This window comes from Nymphaea colorata, chromosome 10 (genome assembly GCF_008831285.2).
Source record: "Nymphaea colorata isolate Beijing-Zhang1983 chromosome 10, ASM883128v2, whole genome shotgun sequence".
Lineage (NCBI taxonomy): Eukaryota > Viridiplantae > Streptophyta > Magnoliopsida > Nymphaeales > Nymphaeaceae > Nymphaea > Nymphaea colorata.
This window is the reverse complement of record NC_045147.1, coordinates 19,929,320-19,941,589: the sequence shown is the minus strand read 5'-3', so window position 1 is coordinate 19,941,589 and position 12,270 is coordinate 19,929,320. Positions and strand designations below refer to the sequence as shown.

General features: G+C 35.8%; 1 long non-coding RNA gene and 1 other non-coding gene across 2 annotated transcripts; one reads left to right on the top strand and one right to left on the bottom strand.

Annotated features, from left to right (window-relative positions):
- Positions 1 to 7,309: 7,309 nt before the first annotated feature.
- LOC116263376 (uncharacterized) lies at positions 7,310 to 8,375 on the bottom strand. The gene is made up of 3 exons (XR_004174644.2): positions 8,077 to 8,375; positions 7,692 to 7,779; positions 7,310 to 7,498 (listed from the first exon to the last, which is right to left on the bottom strand). It is a non-coding gene; the product is annotated as an uncharacterized LOC116263376 (long non-coding RNA).
- An 86-nt stretch (positions 8,376 to 8,461) lies between these two features.
- Positions 8,462 to 8,535, top strand: TRNAI-UAU (transfer RNA isoleucine (anticodon UAU)). Its single transcript has one exon. It is a non-coding gene; the product is annotated as a tRNA-Ile (tRNA).
- Positions 8,536 to 12,270: the final 3,735 nt, after the last annotated feature.

The following is a 12,270-nucleotide window of genomic DNA, read 5'->3' as shown; positions in this document are numbered from 1 at the left end:
TCTGATCTCCTTGGGTCCTGTTAATGCCACGAGAGGAAAACGAAAGAAAAGAAAAGAAAATCGTCTGCAGAAAGAAGAAAAAGAACAAGAGAGAAACAACAAAACACGAACGGATCGGAACACTAAAAATGGTGATGCTTCCGTTTCTTGCTCAAATTAAAGTAATGTGAAAAAAAAAACAGTGAAAAATGAATTAAATGAAACTCATCTTAGTAAACTTAAATGGTTTAGAATATATAAAGAATTATTATTTTAATTGTTTAATTCTGCCTAAACACAAATTTTTATAAACGTGGGTTTACATATGTACCAAGAATATTTATGTATATCATCGATGCGGACTGCGTTGTCTTATCAGCCTATATTTCGCAATTACTATTTTTGAAGCTTAATGAAATAATATTTTAATTAAAATAGAAGAACTTATTCTCCCAACCCATGTGTTCGTAATTTTCTTTTGAATCCAATCTGAATCAATGAAAGAGTCGAGATTGAGCTTGCCTTGATAAACCAGTCCGAGTAGATTCGTTTAAGCTCTGTGACTTGATTCATATAATTTTTTTAAAATGAAAATGGAAAGCACAAAAAAATATTAAAATTCATAAAAAAAAAACTGACATACCCTAAAGATTAACAAACATGGAAGACAAGAGCAAAGCCTGAGTTTCAAAAAGTCCAGTTTATGTAAGTTGAGTGTTAATTGAAGCTCGAGTTGAACTCATTTATTAAACAAATAAATGAGTCGAGCTTACAGGAGCGAGTTCGAGGCAAGTCTGAATTGATTCGACTCATTATAAATCCCTAAGTAGGATGGATTTTGTGACTGCTAAGCTTCGGATTGTGATAACAAATGCTAGAAGAACATACATTTTTTTAAATGAATAAATTTTTACAATGCAATTTCAAAAAGAGAACATACTAAAGGAAAATTTTATCGTGCTTGGCTTCTCATCTTTGATGCTTGGCTTCTCACCTTTGATGACAAATGACAAAAAGGTCCTCCACTTTGACCGTGCATGACATGCTCCAAAACGTATGAAGGCTTGCAGTTTCGGACAGAGTCTTTTCAATTAGAAAAATAGTCATTATATTTCAGTAAAAAGAAAAGCACATGAAAGATACTTTTTAATCCTAAATCATATTTTAACAAATGTTAAAAAAGCAATAGTAAAGGTGAACCATCATTTGACAATTGTTACTGAAACTCAAACCCAGTTTAACCAAAGGAAAAGGTGAGGCTCATATTTGAAAATTACAGCAAAAAATCATCTGCTAAATGAAAATTTTCTTAGTTTCCATGCACATTAAGATGATCAAATGACTCACTATCAATCTACATGGCCTTTTATATTTAATTTGTTCACATAAAAAGCTCAATATAGGAGTAATATCACTAACAATTAAACTTTATGATATGATCACTAACCATATATTTAACTCATGAACATGCTGCATTTCATTTAATTAGTTCCTACAAAAAGTTCAATGATTGAGCGATATCACTAACACTCAAACTTTATGTCCACTAACTATATGTCTAACTCTTCGATCCTAATAAATTAGTTTAATATGTAATTCGAGAGTATAAATCATCCATTTCTTTGTACACATGCAGTAAGAGCTCTTAGTTTGACACAACTATATCAAGATCAACTGTGTGCAGTCAAGTTTCTAAGCAGAAACAAGTAATAACTCGAACTCAACTCATATATTGCACATGCCCCAGGCATCTCATTACTTCAATTATCCATACGATTTGCAAGTTGCGACATAAACAATTATATATTTAACTCAATTCCTAACTTGCCATTTGCTTTCCTGAGAAAAACAATTTACATACGATGATCTATGAGTCAGCCACAGTGATAGTGTGCTTATATTCTCCATATTTTATGGCCAGCATATTTCATAAGCTCACCAACCGATACACGCGGATCATGAATAACAAATATATATATATATATATATATATATATATATATATATATATATATATATATATATATATATATATATATATATATATATATATATATATATGTGAGAGCTTTAGAGGCATAGGGTCCCGCAATCCGGCAGAACCAAAACCGACCACTAAAGGGAGGGTCGTCTAGAGGGTGATACGGACAGGAACTCGTTTTTGTCGTCTTTTTCTCATGGGATGCTCTTTCATATTGATGGATGGATACACGGATTGTGGACAAGATTGGGAAAGGAAGGGCGGTTTTGGGGCCCTCTTGATCCCAACCTGTTCCTTCCTTTACCTTTTGGTTTTTCCTCATTCCTATGATTTCATTGGATAGATATGCCATTGTTAGTGACCCTTCATAATCATACTTTTCCTTTTTCTCTTTAATATATATGTGTGTGCATGTGTGTATATTATACTCATCAACAATGATCCTGTCATTTAATTTTGAAAGAAGGAGAAAAAGTTAATCAGATTATGAAAATGGCCTATCTACTTTTAAATCTGGCATCTCTCTTTCTCTCTCTCTCTCTCTTCATATATTTATATACATGCAAGTTGAAATTCTGATCTTTTAGTTAAATATGGAGCAATACGTCTAATTAAGTGCAAAATCAAGTCATCTCGCGTTTACATTGATTTGTTTTTGGTCAATGCACCATAATTTGTGAAGAATCGAGGTGGTTTCGGGAGTAAAATGTAATAGACAACATGTAGTGACCTTATTTTAAGGAAGGCCACTTGTGTGTTAAGGCATTCTCATCCTCCATGATTTCAAGTCCTAGATATCAAATTTTAATACTTTCAGCTGTGACTTAAACAAACTATATTTTCCTTCTTCAACTAACTTTTTTGTAGTTGGAAATCTTCTAAAGATGCTTAAGGTTTGGCAATAATAAAAGAACACATAGCTTTTTGCTATTGTTAAATATACACGGCCTGATCAGTTTGGCAATTGTTAATCAAAACATAACTTTATGTCGGTTAGACTTTAGGATATCACTGATTTAAGTTGGCTAAATGACCAAAATGTCTTTAATGTTGATTAGTTTGTGTGGAATGATGCTATAAGGGTCATGTTCGATTATATATGAAGTAATTGTTTGATACTTATAGCAAAATTAGTAAAGTATCGGATGTTTTTTACTATCAGCGATACAAAGTCGTGCAAGAAAAAGTTGGTGTATTTGCAAAAGTCGATATATTTCTTATGACTTTTAGAAGGTAAAATACTAATTTTTACTTAATAGTTGGCCTCACAGAAATAAATTTCTATCCATGTTTCATTAGCAATATTAAAAAGTTTAACGTGCCCTTTTAACATTAACGTTGAAAAACTTAGGCGTGGTTTTTAAGTATTGCATGTTGTTAGACTGTCAAGGAAACCGAATTTTTCCTTTGACCGTATATAACAGCAGGAGGTGTGAACGAAATGGGTTTCCATGTTATATGAAAAACCTGTGGGTTCTGTAAATCAAAAAAGAGATTTTTTTAAAGAAAAAGACATATTTTTTTTTTTTTGGGAAAACACCAAAAGATACAAAGTTGAGTTATATCTAAAAGAAAATGGTATGTGTTAAGAGACTTAGATGTTACACGAATAACAAACACTTTCAGTCCATGATCTTTTTCAGATCAGCAGTTGAGAGAAAAAACAATGAGAAAATGGTTTTTATCCATATTTTTCTCTCAACTACCTTTTAAAAGATCAAAGGTTGATCTTGTTTTTTATCCATTTAGCATCTAAATGTCTAGCAGCTACCAATTTCTCCAAGATATAAATACAAGTTAATATAACTCGGCCAATATTCAAAAGGCCCTACTTCGTTGCGTAGAGGAGCCGACATAAAGCATACTTGGTGGTACCAGCTGTTACGCAATGATATAGAATGTGGACATAGCTGGCTGGTTCTAGCGCAGAAACTCCATGAGTGCAACAGCCGTGCTGCTCTTTATTCCTGCCATCGTAATTTCAAACTACTCGAATGGAAGAACACATAAACTGCACTTTCCCCAACTCCATGAGATAAAGATCTTGCTTTGGCTTTCGTGAGAGTCATTCGCACTACTGCACCTCTTTTATTTCTTCAACCCTTCTCTTCTCGACGCTATGTTCTTCTTCTTTCTGATTTGGCAACAAGAAGAACTTAGATGGGCAACAGCTAGTTTGATGAAGTAGAATTGAGAACACCATCCTGCTGCTCTGTCTCTCTGGTCTGCCTTATGAGGACCGTGCTGTAATTGTCGTCCTGCTGCATTGCCTTCATTCTAATCCTTCTCTGTTAGCCTTACTCTTTGTTTATTTATCTCTTTGAGACGCAATTATAGTGGCCCTAATGCATCGAATCACATCTAAGCTTCGAAGTTAAGCTCATTTGAACAAGAGTGGTACTAAGGAAGCCCTTGTATTGCATTCTTTCATTCAAGCACAAGTATTAGGTGACCTGCAGCTCTGCAATTTTTGTTGAACTCTTAGCAGCATGAACTTGCCTTATTTGGAAAGAAATTGATAATTTATGATTTTTTGGAAATGTTGTTTATGCATTTATCTAAAAGTAAAATTTAAAGCGCCAAGAAATAAGAAAACGTTTAGCGATTGACAATGCTGGCCGACACGATCTGTCATTCAGAACTACGATATGATATAGTGTCTCTCACAGCATAATTGATTTCTTTGTTGAGACTGAAATTTCCAGTTACTCTATGTTGACAACTCTCGTTACACAGTTTGATAGCACAGTTGACATCATGTCTCTCCTCAATGAATACTCAACTATTGTGTTTATTTTTCTTATTGAATGTTCGACTTTTGAAAATATATTGGATGATGAAGAGAGAAATAAATTTAATCGTTTGAATGAAAAGATGGAAAACTTATTTACCATTTTGGAGGTTACTTATTTATACCCGGGGTAGAAGGCAATGGGTGTTGATTTTTCTACTAAAGGCATGTTTGAAAACTAAAGATTTACTTTTCTGTTACGGCATGCCTTTACTGATGTGACGGATATTCACAATCAAAGTTTATGGATCAACATATTAAGTCAAAGCTCAGATCTACACTTTTCATCGTTGACAAAGGGGAAACTCAATGGGACTCAAAATCTCAAGGCCTTTTTAGTAAGGCTTGAATGGTAGAGAAGAAGGTTTGACTTGGACATCCCCATTCAAACACGAGACCATGGCACCTACATGCTCAAGTATGCAGCAAGACAAGAAGACAAGGTCCGGTAATGGTGCGTCGCCTCACCTCCAACAAGGGTCGAATGAAAAAAAGTAAACAGTGGCGTGGGACATCTATGTTCATAGATGTAAGTCAGCACTTTAAAGATGTAAAAGTATAGCATTGAAAGTTTTATATCGAAAGCAGTTTCTCTTAAATAAACATTAAGAAGCAAATCTAATGGAACTAGACATCGCTAAATATGCATATGTTAGCTAAATTGACGTCGAATCTTTATTATGAAGCAGAGATTAGAAGCTTGGTTGAATTTTTCATCAGGATATTACCGAAGAAGAAGATTCATCTTTCAAAGTCTTGAAGAATGCCGCCTAACTTTTAGTCATTGGACCAATGTAAAACTTGCTTTTAACCACCTCTTTTTTAATGTTTGCTAAGATGCCAAATATAAAATATTCAAACGCCTCAGACGTTAATAATGTTTTCATGAACTTTTTGTTGGAGAGTCAAGCCTTCTAACAAAGGCCTAAGGACTAAAACTCTCTCTCTCTCCCCCCCCCCCCCCCCAAAAAAAAAAAAAAAAAAAAAACAGAGTATTTACATTTGAAAACCAGAAGTGAAACAAAAAGAAAAAAGAAGTGCTCCTCCAATTTACAAAGTAGATTCTGTAAGTTCGTAAAACTTGAGCTATTGAAATTCATAGAATTATGTATATGTATAATCCACAGATTATGCATTTTCTAGATACGTTTCTTATGCAGTTGTTTTTCGTAAATTTAACTAGGTAGATAAATACATGGATAGAAACAAAATGTATGAATAGAAACAAAAAAAATCATAAAAAATAATTTCTAGATATTAGGTTTTACGAACCCATGGAAGCTAAGATCATCATATATGCCAATAGACACATACAACATATATATATATATATACGCTAAATTTTTCTCAAACCTCTAGAGTTCTGCTATAAATTCTCTGGTTGGACTCCTATTTGTAAGCGTCCCCATATATTTTGGAGGTTTGCACCACTTGATTTCTAAACAGATCCAATATACCAGAACCGAAGCAGACTTCGTATATTCGTAACCCTAGCTGATCGCAATTCCACTTTAGGGCTGCAGTGAACTCACAGTCATGCAATCAATCATGCATCTTTCACCAGCTTCACAGAGCAGTCGCCTTCCAACTTTTATCTTTCTAGCTCTCAAGCATAAAAGAAAAGGAAATCATTATCCCGTGATTATTGTCAAAAGATACTGTTTGACTCTAAACTGCCACAAGCATGTGGATTTTTTCTTGATTCTTGTGAAAAGACACCCGTGTTTGATGGAGAAACCATTACTCAGGCATCCTGTTGATAGGAGACATGGGCTTGATGGTGCAAGGTTATCAGTCACTTCACTTGTGGATCAAAACAAGCTTGTTCAAGAAGTTTGTACATAAAGGCGATCATCCAACTTAGTACCACTGAATTATCCCCAAATGGGTAAAAGTGAACCAGTTCCGTGCCGAAAATATGAATATTAAATATGACCGATGTATTTAGATTATTGTATTTGGTTACCAACTTGATTCCAACACCGCGAGAACTTGCCCGCACCTGTGATTAATTCCAATCCAGATTCTTCTGCATCTAATTTCAATCTTTTTAAAGAAAATGCACTATCTGGATCCAATAGCGAGTCAGATCTTACATAGAATATGAGAATTTATAATATTCTTGAAGAAAGATGTATTTGCTATGAGTTTGCCTACGAAAAAAAAAAATCTGTGAATTCCTTAGACGGTTAGATTAACATAATGGCAAAGTTCTTCGCATTCGCTTGTTTGATGAGTACTGAGTGTAGATCCGACTATTACAATGTTCATATTTGGATCAACTGGCTTACATTTGGATTTAGATACCCAAGTTTAATGTCAATCGGATGCTTACTGATGCCCCTCCAATATGGTGAACTGAATCCACACCCGACAGAACGTCCTACCAATATCATAGTTCTGATCTTTTTTTCTCAAGAGAGTTAATTAGAATCAGATTAACATTTCATGCTTTTAGAGTTCGGGAAGGAACATCAGTCAATAATGGTCGTCCTTACAACTTAATCAGTAGTTCAAAGAAAGAGCGTAGCAGCAACACAAAAGAATTGTGAAGGATCCTGTTTGGAATTGCTGCTTCTGATTCACAAAGAATACATTACAGGAGTGTTATGGTTCTCTTTTGACTATGTTCATCATGAGCTATTCTGTAGTGATAAACTCTATCGTGCAATTAAATTTTGCAGTTGATTGCTGCTCCCCAAACGCGATCCCTTCCCCATCTACTTCACATTCTTAAGTTCGTCATGCTGATGCAAAAATAAACAAATAAATCTAAAAAATATTAGCACAAAATTGACAGGCTTTGGATGATTCTGGAGCACTTTCTAACATTGTGTCAGATTGGTACATGCTGCTTTCAACATCATTCTCATGAACCCAAGGGGAAAAAGGAAAAGGAGGAAAAGAGAACACAATGATGGCAAGCATTACTGAAAATACCTTTCGAACTTTAGAGATAAGTTTCGATAGATGACAAGATCAAGAGGATGGGTGATTAGGTATGGCAACATAGATACTCAGCAGCAACCTGTGGAGATTAAATCACTTCCATCACTTTATGAGGTATGAAAAACTGCATAGAATGATAAGATGAGCAAGCAGACAACTATGAACAGTACTGTATGGACTGACTAGACTCTAGTGCAATCAAATTCATGGAAACAAACTTGAGCAATATAGAGAGGAAAAAACCAATGAGAAGTATATCCGGCTGTAGAACCAGGGACAACGTTAAGATCAAATAGCTGCAGAGAGTAGACTGTATAAACTAACGATTAACAGTTCAATGAGCTGAAGTTTCAAGAACCTCAGGGATCCCTCGCACCTGCTAGGAGAGGATGAGCACCTTGTGTCATCAGCAGTCAGTGGAAAAGAAGGGCATGGTCTCAGCATCATGTACTGCATCCTGTCATGAGCGATCAGTGGAAAAAATGGCGTGCTCCCAACATCATCTACTGCGTCCTGCTATGAGCAATTGATGTGACCCCTGCCAAAAAGGAGACGGTAAACAAAAAGCTTTACACCAAATTGGTCGAAAGAAAGAAGCTTGAAGGAGAAGTTCTGAAAAGAGATTCAATCTATCGATTGTCTGGCGTTTCTTTTGGAGAAGTGGAGAGATGGAAAACAGAAGGGACAGCTTTTTGAGTGGGAGGCGAGGTTTCTATGAATTTAACGAACGAGTAAAACGTTAACGAGTGCATTAACAGATCGGTCCCGTAGCTCAGTTGGTTAGAGCGTTGGTCTTATGAGCCGAAGGTCGCGGGTTCGAGCCCCGCCGGGACCACCTTTTTGCTTGATTACGGCCTCAAGCAAGTTAAATCTAAAAACTCAAGTTAGCCAGCAAAAGTTGGTAGCCCACATTTTTCTCAGGGATGGTAACCAAAATACTGAGAGCATCAGAACAAAGAACCCCAAGAAAAAGCCTTATACCATCATTTATTAGCATATGATTCACCAAAGAGAAAATATTGAAACTGACTGGACTATGTAAGTTTGATCAGTGTTTAGCCTTATAAAAAGTCTTTTAGATATTGTTTTGGATGAACTATGAGATCGATCGCTCTCACGTCTTTTTAGGTATAGGGTCGGTTTTCAGGGTCTCATGGTCATTCTTCAACTTATACACTTGTCTTCCTTTTGCAACATAAATAGTTGACATTTAAGGATTCGAAAAGAAAAGTGGCATAAAAAATTCTTAGGAAACATTGTAATGGAGAATTTTGGAAAACCTTTCAACATGTTAGCTCCAAAGGGTTCGGCATAGTTTTTTAATTTTTTTTGGGTTTTCAATTAACACATAGGAAATAAATATTGAAAGCAAACGAATTTGCCCTCAGAGAAAATCTATAAAGTCCGTGAGGAAGAAAATGGCGTTCGAACGTATAAAGAGTTTAAAGCGTAATTGAAGTACTTTCTGAATGATATTTGCAACAGTCATTGTAGTTGGGATATGCATATTGGCAAAACAAGAGTTGTCATGTCAACTGTGTAGAAAGGATTTTTTATCTCCTGTATGTTCATCAAACGGTGGGTACCGAGTCAATTTTTGTCGCCATCTGTTAAATAAATCGATCAATGTTGACTGCTTTCTCATTAGGTGGGGTACTAATTACCACGGTCAACGGATCCGTTGTCCGTGGACGGAAAGACTTTGACAAATAAATCTTGGCATTTCCCTTTCAAACAGGAAACGGGAAAACCTTTAATCAATAATGCATCTTGGGCAACACGGGCCAAACAAAATTTTACGAGCAGCAATGAAAAAGCCGGCGAGAAAATGATCCCTGAAATTTGATAAGCAGAAAAGGACCGCTTCACTTTTCTCAGCAGTAAGTGGTGCGGAGTCTTGCGTTTGTCCTGTGTGAGAAAATTTGATTTTTCAGGCTAAAGCCGGCAACTGTTGCTCAATCCAGGCCACTTCTTCTTACATGTACGCCCTATGTGCTGACCTTTGCAGATACGTTTCTTACACTTCCCAACCTTCTGTTTGTGCAATTACTGTGACATGGAAAATTAAACACCAGAATCAAGACTGGGATCCCATCGAAGTCAGGTCATGTTATGCAACTATCTTTGTGCAGATTAGAAGAAAGTGTTCATCGAAGTATGAGCTTTTTTTTTTTTCTTTTTCTTTCAGAACCAAAGAAAAAACCAAGAAGTTTATTGAATACTTTAAATTTGCTAGGATCTGAATTACATGGGGTCGTGTGATCTACGCGCGCGAGTACCATGCAGGTATGGCGACACGGGTTTGTTGGTATGGCTGTATTTTAAAACTTAATAGTTTGTAGTTTTAAACTTAATTTTTTTCTTTAATTTTGATTTTTTTTCTTCCTTTTTCTATCTCTTCATCCAAGATTCTATATTTTCCTCCCATTTTGAAAATTTTCGTGGGTTATCGTTTATATATAATGTACACATTTGCATAAACTGTAATTGCTACTAAAATGGGTTAAGAAGATCATTATAAGCCCGACATTGAAATTGGTAATTCACGTATCTTAAAGACAAATATGAGGTAAAACCTACTTGAGCAAAATGAAAGAGAATAAGTAATTCAACCAAGTACATCCTTCCGGTGGCATAGCCACAGATAATTTTTTTTTGGTTGAGTAGCAGAATACATAATAACTCAAATTTCAGAGCCTTCGAAAAATCTTACACCCTTCAAACACATAATAAACAAATGTGTGGGCAGAAAAATCTTGGACACCTCACTCGGATAATGCTTCCCTGGTCCCTTTATAAAATGTCCGGTCTCTGCTGTATTTGATGGAAACCATCTACATCTTATTATATTCTTAAGAGAGAATATAACTAGTACTATATTTAGTCCGATTAGTGTAATATCCCTAAAGTTAAGACAGGAGGATGGAGAAGGTTCGATAGTTAATGAGTTTATCAATTCAAATTAAACAGTCATATACAACTTAGGGTGAGCAACTGCATCCAAAAGTTCTAACATTATTATTCTTCAAAAGAAGTTGCGGGTCCAGCCAAGGATCCTTCGGTCTAGTTTGGAAAAAGGCAAACACGCGAGATTTTTCTTGTAAAACAAGGCCTAGATCTACGGCTGGAATGAACCGAAAGGACCAGATGAATCACTAGGAGCCGCTCATCGAGTCGCGATGAACGCGATAGTATTGTCTGGGGGAATGTTTGAGCAAATAAATTGGAGATAAGGACGAAGATGAGTAGGAAACCATGAAAGGTGCTAGTGAAGTTGAACCACAGAGAAAGAACCTAGAGAAAACTGCTTCAAGTGAAAAGGAAACCTACCATTCACCAACCTTTCATTAAAAAACCCTTGAGTTCGTGTTTGGTAGAAGAACGCGGGCCCATTTCATTGCCCTTGTTTTGATGGCATTGCAAATGGGAGCACCAACCCTAGGATTTGGGTTAGATCTACCGTTTATCATATACAATTTAACTGGATCTTCCATAATGGGAGTTGGTCTTGGGTTCAGATTGGTCAGCCATAAAATTTTGAAGCTAAATTCAGATCCTTATCCAAATCTTACTTAAATTCAGTTTTGGAAACTGAAACATATCTTAACAGTCTGATTATAATTCAAATCCTTTTCATCTTTTTGGATTTGACTAAAGACATCTGGTATTTGAGATTGGTGGTCGGACCTCACCAACCTATTCGTGTTCGTACCTATCCAAGCCAATAAAGTAGCTCTCCTTTTTCTTTTTTTCTTCGTTCAATCATTTTTTCCCTACTTTCAAGCCTAGTTGAGGGACGCTGCTGTGAGATTGAACACTTTGGTCATGATTGACGCTAGTCCCGAATCTCACGCCGACCCACATGAACAGCTCTTCCCTGCTGGATTATATACTAGTGAGGAATTCAAAGATATTCCTTTCCGCTGCAACCCAAAATTTCAAAGATATTCCTTTCGTATCAAAGAATTCAAAGATGTTCTCCAGAGAGATTGGGCAATAAGTTCATTTTGCACTTTTCTGACTTATGTTACATATTTCTCTTACAGTTTGATTTTTATCATAACTGTAGTTTTCCCGTGTTTTGCAGCTTCTAGTGAACTTTCGTTTACAAGATCGATTTTGGAATCCGATCGTCGGTTCCTCTTTCAATCAGTGTTAAAATCCTAGAATCAAGCTGACAGACCAAGATCTGACTCAAAAACCTGCAAAAAATTATAAAAAAAGAACAGCAACTCTTAGCATGACAGATCAAACGGACGCTCAATCTGGAGCTAATTCTGGTGAACAAAAACGTGTTAACGAAAAGAAAAAGAAAATTAAGGAAAGTATAATCAAAGATCCCTTGATTACAGCAATAAGAAAAGAAAAACGGTCAAACCGGCAAAGGAAATTTAATCCCAACGCAGCGATCAAACAATTTGTAAACCAAAAGAAAGATATCTTTCCAAGAGTAGCTTATGTAACATTTCCTATATATATTAGTGAAACCTCATCTAACGAAATTAAGGTAAGAGAGGATGGTCGTTGATGTAGGAGAACAATACTCGAACCACGTTAAATCGTGTGACTT